This window comes from Lactuca virosa, chromosome 8, assembly GCF_052849685.1.
Source record: "Lactuca virosa cultivar CGN04683 chromosome 8, Lactuca_virosa_CGN04683_v6, whole genome shotgun sequence".
In the NCBI taxonomy this organism is placed as follows: Eukaryota; Viridiplantae; Streptophyta; class Magnoliopsida; order Asterales; family Asteraceae; genus Lactuca; species Lactuca virosa.
In genome coordinates, this window is record NC_136433.1 from 313,879,506 (window position 1) to 313,888,357 (window position 8,852).

The 8,852-nt window shown below is 34.9% G+C and overlaps 2 long non-coding RNA genes across 3 annotated transcripts; both read right to left on the reverse strand.

Annotated features, from left to right (window-relative positions):
• Positions 1-1,407: 1,407 nt before the first annotated feature.
• Positions 1,408-2,509, reverse strand: LOC145134808 (uncharacterized). The gene is made up of 3 exons (XR_013719356.1): positions 2,426-2,509; positions 2,043-2,098; positions 1,408-1,775 (listed from the first exon to the last, which is right to left on the reverse strand). It is a non-coding gene; the product is annotated as an uncharacterized LOC145134808 (long non-coding RNA).
• Positions 2,510-7,264: 4,755 nt separating this feature from the next.
• LOC145134501 (uncharacterized) lies at positions 7,265-8,320 on the reverse strand. Of its 2 annotated transcripts, none has more exons than XR_013719181.1 (3): positions 8,257-8,320; positions 7,875-7,930; positions 7,265-7,607 (listed from the first exon to the last, which is right to left on the reverse strand). It is a non-coding gene; the product is annotated as an uncharacterized LOC145134501 (long non-coding RNA). The 2 variants fall into 2 exon arrangements; XR_013719180.1 differs by having other exon boundaries at positions 7,265-7,635.
• Positions 8,321-8,852: the final 532 nt, after the last annotated feature.

An 8,852-nucleotide genomic window follows, 5' to 3' on the forward strand; every position in this document is an offset into this window, starting at 1 on the left:
AAAACCTCACGATAATTAGACTTCAAACGAATTAGATATGCATGTTTTAAAATTTCACAAAATACAAAAAATAAAGCTGAAAAATAGAAAATTCACAGCTTTGATATCCTGACTTTGGGAGACTATAAATCAATGAATATGAAACCAAAAATGACAAAATTAAAGTCTAAAATCGTGTACAAACTCTATACTACACTTTGGAAAAAAAACGCATGGTATTGCGACTTCAAACGAATTAGATATGCATGTTTTAAAACTATCATAGAATACAAAAAAAGCTTAAAAACATAAAATTTCCAGCTTTGATATCCCAACTTTGAGAGACTGTAAGTCAATGAATATAAACCCAAAAAATGACAAAATTATAGTCTAAAATCATGTACAAATTATAAACTACACTCTGGAAAAAACCTCATGCCAATTTGACTTCAAACAAATGGGATATGCATTCTTTAAACTTTTCACAGAAACCGGTTCCGGTTCCTAACACAATCCCGATTCTTAAACCCAGTTTACCCGGACCCGAAGGACCCGAAACCTGGATTACCCGGAACCCGGATAGAGCCATTCTTTAAACCCAGGACCCGGACCAGTTTTACATGTTCCGGTTTTAACGGTTCCGGTCCGATTCTGGCTATGGCCCGGTTTTCCGGTTCTAAATCTAATCCCTAGTCTATGGGTGGTATGCTGTGCTGAAATGCAACTGGGTACCCAACTCCTCATGAAATTTCTTCCAGAACCTGGAAGTAAAACGCACATCCCGATCTGACACTATCGATGGCGGCACCCCATGTCGTGCCACCACCTCTCGAACGTAGACCTCGACCAATTTCTCCGCAGAAGAGCTCTCACTTATAGCGAGAAAGTGAGCACTCTTTGTCAACCGATCTACAATCATCCATATCGCATTGAAACCTAGCGCAGTCCTCGGTAACTTGGTAATAAAATCCATGGAGATCTGTTCCTACTTCCACAGGGGAATCTCCAAAGGCTGCAACTGGCCATGGGGACGCTGGTGCTCTGCCTTGACCTGACGACAAGTCAAGCATCTCTCGACTACCCATGCCACGTCCCTCTTCATACAGGGCCACCAATAATCCTTTTTCAAGTCCAAATACATCTTGGTGGCCCCAGGATGGATCGAGAATCTCGACCTATGGGCGTCCTCCATCAAAATAAGTCGAGCTCCACCCGTATATGGCACCCATATCCGCCCACGGAAGGTCATAAGCCCCCGACTCATTGGTGAAGAGACAGTCGAATAAGTAATTCTATTCTAAACCCCTATCAGTCTAAAACTCAGAAATCTGCCCAATAACCCGCTCTCTCTTACAGTTCCTGGTCTCATTGTGTTACGTCCGCTTTTCAACACAAAATTTTTCATTTTTAAAATATATATAAAACACAAATCCAAAAGCCCATATTTATTAAAAGATCATTGTCATACATTTATTAAATATAAAAGAGAGTTTTAGCGGAAGTCTAAAAACATTATTAATTTCTTAGATGCGAGTACAGTCACGCTGGAGCCTTTCCATGATCAGAAGAACAACCTGAAAAATAGTTATTCAACAACTGTAAGCCAATGCTTAGTGAGTTTTCCAAGATATCATATATCACAATACATATACATGCATACAAACAATGGCTCACGACATTTCGCCGATCCACCAATTGGCTCACGACCTTTCGACGATCCACCAATAATATGTGTATCTAGACTTACGGCCTCCCTGCCATTTCGTCGTCAACACACGGGTCTATAGGCTCCCGACCTGTCGCCGTTCCGCCGTCAACCCCTAACTTAACCTTAATAACTTAAATATAATAACATTTAAACACATAGAGATTGCACTTTCAGCACTATTCTACTAGTTCAAGTACAGTAACAATAAGCACATAGAGATTATACTTTCGGCTCTACCCAATAACTCATGTATAATAACATAAAGCACATAAAGAATATATTTTTACTCTACTAGCTCTCTATCCTAACATACATGAATATATATTGTAATACATAGTATATTGAGATAACTCACCTCCAACAACGGCTGTATGTCTCACTTTCCAATAATTTCCAATCTGATTCCTCGATCTAAATGGGTAAAAATTGTATTTAAGGTTACCAACCTAATAATCATAAGCTATAATATAACTAATAATGATATTTTAGTTATATAATAACATCTCGTTAATTATTTTATATAACCTTGTTGGTCTAATATAAAAACGGCTTTTGTACGAATAATAATTTAGTTATAGCTATATGATGGTCTTTGGCCTAATAATTGTAAACGAATGAAAACAATACGACCAAAAATATAACATCAATTTGACCTTTAATTTATAACTATAATAATCATTCTTTTTTATAATCGATAATTATAAATATAAATAACAAGGATTAATATGGAAAAATTACCTTTAAAACTTCTACTTCTACGATTTCACGAAAAAGATCTTTTGATGTTATATATTGTCTAATAGCTAGTATTTGTTTTTGATATAGAAGGTGGGAGCAATATGCCTATTTATACTAAAAACTTTGAATAAGATTTAATGAATCATACAAAAGGTTAGTCATCTCTCAACTTAACACGTATTGTATCCATATTAATTATAAATATACTCACTTCTCAATTTAATGACACATATTATGGTGACTATTTATTTTATCTTGGGTGTTAAGCAATCCTTTATAATTTTGACAACAAATAATTTTTTTTGGATATTTTGCATCCAATCAACACGTATGCAACTACGTGTGTATATATTAATTGGACAATTTACATTTCTTAAGTCTTTTACATATATTACCCCTCAACAATATAAATGTGTACGATTTTAAAACCTAACTATACATACATATATATGAATTATTTTCATTGAGATAACAAATCCATTTTGTTAAATACATAAAATATAATTGCCATAAAATTCCGAATTTATATAAAATCTGAATATGAGATATTCCTAAAATACAATAGATATGATATCATGATCTACCAAAATGTAATATTTGATAACTAATGCTGTAAAACAAACGTAGTAAATTATTATCTGCATTACGGGTGTTACAACTCTCCTCCACTTACAAAGATTTCGTCCCCGAAATCCTAATCTTAGTGTACCATAAAATAATGCATACACGCTATCCTAATAGGGGTTCACATGATCACTTGGGCTCTAGCCAGTTCTCCCCATCGATTATGTTCCTTTATGCTTAGTAAGTTGTAGAACCACATTTTTCTACCTTAAATGTATTCTCAAACTCTTTGTGAAGTCTTCCAGAACCGGGAACTCGTTGATCTGGACCTCTAGTATTTATACTCTACGACTGAAAATCGCCTTTAGACGTAAAATGTTGATTCGTTTCGTGACTAGGAACACACATCGACTTGTTAAGAAAAGAGTAATTAGGTGAATTTACATATGACATCCTAACTGAATCTTATTTTCGAAATATGTCCCTATAAAAGGCTTATGATATACCAACATGGCGTGTGTCTTACAACATCTTTCTATGGTATCCTTTTAAAACACACACGAACCTAGATTGCAAGTGGTCTCTTTACCCAGTCCATTTGTTCCAACATGCTGGATTTTAATCAAATCTGCTATAACTGGTTTGAAAACTCTGGAACCAATACTCTAATATTGGTGACAGACTCATTATAAGGCTTGCTCATCTTTCAATCTATTGAATCATAACGAACACTAGACCACCAATATCCTTCTTGCAAGGCTCTACCTACTCTACCTACATTGGAAAATAACTGACGTTCGATCAATCTCATACACACGCATTCGGGATAAGTTATGACGTAATCCAACTACTAGTATTACGATACTAGATCATTGTTTTCATCATCCCCCATTGGGTATATGAATCACAACATGCCTTTGCTACTTAGCCTCTTGAGGCTACAACCGATCTGAGACCCTTAACTTATGCAGCATGGATGCTAAAGTCTAATTGTAGCCTTATATTAACCTAAACATTTTATAGATGCGATTATAGTCTTATAATATCTTACTCATTTATCAATAAAAGGAATAACTAAACCAAACATGTTGTATACCCTGAAGTCTAAAATAACATTGTTGCATCACTAGACGCATACATAATCTCACTCAACCATGATTTTCAATTAAACATACGTACCTAGGAACTTACGCTAACTTTTTTCGATCTTAGGTGTCCTTTATTGTCAATCAAACTTTTGCATCTATGAAAAATTGGAGAGCTTAAACAAGTTTCTGATGATATCCTGCCGCCTCACTACCATTCTAAGTCCCAGAGGATCCCTTGGATCCTCTTGTTGCTTACAGGTTGATTTTTTTTACTACTACAATCACGCTTGCACTGGTGAGGCGTCTCCATGGCCGAATCTCCAGCAACCAAAACTGCTTACACAGACGTTAACGAGCAGTCGTATCTGAACCTTACTAATCCATTATAGGGGTCCTTAGTTATCCTCACTGCTACCTATAATCTCAATATTAACCGATCACATATGGATCAATGACTCGATTCACCCATTGATACATTAGTAAACTTTGGAAGGTATTGCTACCTCTTTTAATGGGAACGTCCCTTTTCAAACGATCTGTTCCTAGGCTTCTCTTGTCTTACTTATACGCACCTCAAATGGTCATTCATAAAGAAAACGAACTTACTTTTGTCATCACTTCTACTACCATCAATCCTAGATGTAAGTTTACTAGATGCTTACTGTGGCTTAACTCAAATTCTCTAAATCTGATATATGTATTGATTGGTCCATCCTTTTTCTACACGAAAGTATTTGACGCTCCTTATAGTGAACTATGTAACCTAATGAATTTCTAGTCAAATGGCTCATATGCTGCAGGGATAAATCCTATATCCTTAAACGCAGGAACCTATTTGGTTTTCTTGGACATCTGAGTTGAACCTAGGGATTTGGTAACTCTTAGACTCTACCTAACGCTTAAAAGGAAAATCCAACCATTCCTCGATAACCACTTTGAGAAACACATAATCCTATGGGTATTCTCGTAGAAGACTCCTTTCTTCTTTTACCCGTACTAATTAAACTGAAATAAATAACTTCCATGTATTTGTGTCATAACTCTCCTAAACTTTGATCATTGAAACCAAATTTCGAACTTCCTTTCGCACTCTCGCTTCCGAGGTCGATTCTCCCCCACTTGGGTTTGACCCATCGTCCACTGCTGCTCATTACCGATTCAAACTAGCTCTTCAAATGCTACATGTATGTCCTTTTGTCTTTGAAGAAACTCATGTTTGTCATATCCAATGACCTTTGATATTTCCATCATAGTATTACTACTTGTATTCACCGTAAGTGATCTCCTCGTATCGTGGACCAAAACAGTTCAAAGCTTTTCCAAGCACAAGATCGTCAAGAAACTCACTGATTCACACGCATAACTAATGGTATAGGAGGATATGGATAACTTAGTCAAAATACTAATAACAACGATGGTTGCTGAATCTAATACCCTCCTACTGTTGTCTGGACCAATCTACTTGTCGTCTTCCTACTGACCCTCTCGTAATGGTCATATCAACCGTTTTTCGGAACACCTGGATGCAAACGTACATAAAACACTCACATGTGTCTTTTTATACTCTCTACAATGAACGCCACTTCCCTAATCTATCGAGCGAGAATCTATTGATCTGAACCTATTTCTCGATTGATGTGCCTGAACCTGCACATGTTCCTTTATCCTTTGGTGGAACTTTAGTCTCAACTTTTGAGTCATATACTCAACTTCCAATGAGCACACATGTTCCTTCCTAACTCGTCTTATGAAATGGTATCTATCTTAGCTACAGTAACAGAATTAGCGATCATAACTTAATAACCTTTTGTTACGTAATGAGTTTAATTCTTGTCTCTACGAGACAGACCCTGGTATGGAAGACACCTTCCTTCTCTCTTATTCTTCTTATGTCAGAAGCTTGATCCTTCTTCCTTAGGTTATGAGAGGTCGACATACAACCACACCATAACAGGTAGCAACTCTAGTCGCCAGTTACTATGACATAACGAAGGCTGCAATTCTTATGTCGATCACCATCATCATCTCCTTCTTAATTCTCGTGATTAAATTTGGCTCTATGTCGGACAAGGTTCTCAAAATCCACTCTCTTAAGCAAATTTATTTTATTCGGACTCAATCTTTTACGCCCTACTTGGGCCTGAACTTAGATTCACTCTTCTAAACATCACCGTACAACAGGTAATGACAACGCAAAGGAATTTTATAGTGTTAGATACACTATCTACTAGTGCCTTAGTAACTTTGCGACTCTTTCTGATCCAAGTGCGAGTCTTGTGCTTCTGGTAGTATAGGCCTCTACTACCTTTCGCACCTACTCATACTTGTCCCAAAAATTGTCCCGAAGTTTCCAAGTCACTTTCCAACACTACACATGATGACCACTAAAGATATATGCATGTGTATTAATGAGCACATACAAAAGATCTTGTTAGAATCCATTAGGATTTTGCATTTTTACCGATTCCCTACCGCATGAATATACGCCCTATTAAGCATATATTAAATTTCCTAGACAATCGTTCTAGGATTACTTCCATTTTTACCCTACTACTTGCCGAGGAAGAACTTTTACTAATACTAACTAATTATTTGATGAATACGATTGCATGCCTCTAAAATCAAACAGTTCGTCGACTAAATAATCTGGCACTACAACGGTTGGACTCAAACAAGAGCTACATAATAGCGCCAAATCAGGCAATCTAAAACTATTTAATTCTGGGAGCATGCAACTTATCGTATTTGTTACATAACTATTTAATATAAATATACGTTCTATGTAGCAATTAACAAGCAAATCCTTAGGCTATAAGACATCTTAAGTGTCAGGCAATTCTAACTAGCAATTCCTGAAAAGATCCCTAGCCTACATACTAGCATGCATTTCTACCATCTCATATATCAACAGCCATAACAAATACGAATATTTTGGGAATCACTTTCCTTTCTGAGCTCCGACTGACTGTACGCACCACACTTTTTTGTTTGAATAAAGTTCTTTTTCTTAAAAAGATTTGTTAAGATATTCAGATCCTCAGTTTGAGTCTAGAATCACACGAATGTTCATCCAATTCTCTCAAACCAAGGCTCTGATACCAACTTGTTACGTCCCGATTTTCAACACAAAATTTTTCATTTTTAAAATATATATAAAACACAAATCCAAAAGCCCATATTTATTAAAAGATAATTGTCATACATTTATTAAATATAAAAGAGAGTTTTAGCGGAAGTCTAAAAACATTATTAATTTCTTAGATGCGAGTACAGTCACGCTGGAGCCTTTCCATGATCAGAAGAACAACCTGAAAAATAGTTATTCAACAACTGTAAGCCGAGGCTTAGTGAGTTTCCCAAGATACCATATATCACAATACATATACATGCATACAAACAATGGCTCACAACCTTTCGCCGATCCACCAATTGGCTCACGACCTTTCGACGATCCACCAATAATATGTGTATCTAGACTTACGGCCTACCTGCCATTTCGTCGTCAACACACGAGTCTATAGGCTCCCGACCTGTCGTCGTTCCACCGTCAACCCCTAACTTAACATTAATAACTTAAATATAATAACATTTAAACACATAGAGATTACACTTTCAGCACTATTATACTAGTTCAAGTACAGTAACAATAAGCACATAGAGATTATACTTTCGGCTCTACCCAATAACTCATGTATAATAACATAAAGCACATAAAGAATATATTTTTACTCTACTAGCTCTCTATCCTAACATACATGAATATATATTGTAATACATAGTATATTGAGATAACTCACCTCCAACAACGGCTGTATGTCTCACTTTCCAATAGTTTCCAATCTGATTCCTCGATCTAAATGGGTAAAAATTGTATTTAAGGTTACCAACCTAATAATCATAAGCTATAATATAACCAATAATGTTATTTTAGTTATATAATAACGTTTCGTTAATTATTTTATATAACCTTGTTGGTCTAATATAAAAACGGCTTTTGTACGAAAAATAATTTAGTTATAGCTATATGATGGTCATTGGCCTAATAATTGTAAACGAATGAAAACAATACGACCAAAAATATAACGTCAATTTGACCTTGAATTTATAACTATAATAATAATTCTTTTTTTTAATCTCTATATATAAATATAAATAACAAGATTAATATGGAAAAATTACCTTTAAAACTTCTACGATTTCACGAAAAAGATCTTTTGATGTTATATATTGTCTAATAGCTAGTATTTGTTTTTGATATAGAATGTGGGAGCAATATGTCTATTTATACTAAAAACTTTGAATAAGATTTAATGAATCATACAAGAGGCTAGCCATCTCTCAACTTAACACGTATTGTATCCATATTAATTATAAATATACTCACTTCTCAATTTAATGACACGTATTATGGCGACTATTTATTTTATCTTAGGTGTTAAGCAATCATTTATAAGTTTGACAACAAATAGAAATTTTTGGATATTTTGCATCCAATCAACACGTATGCAACTACGTGTGTATATATTAATTGGACAATTTACATTTCTTAAGTCTTTTACATATATTACCCCTCAACAATATAAATGTGTACGATTTTAAAACTTAACTATACATACACATATATGAATTATTTCCATTGAGATGACAAATCCATTTTGTTAAATACATAAAATATAATTACCATAAAATATCGAATTTATATAAAATTTGAATATGAGATATTCCTAAAATACAATAGATATGATATCATGATCTACCAAAATGTAATATTTGAT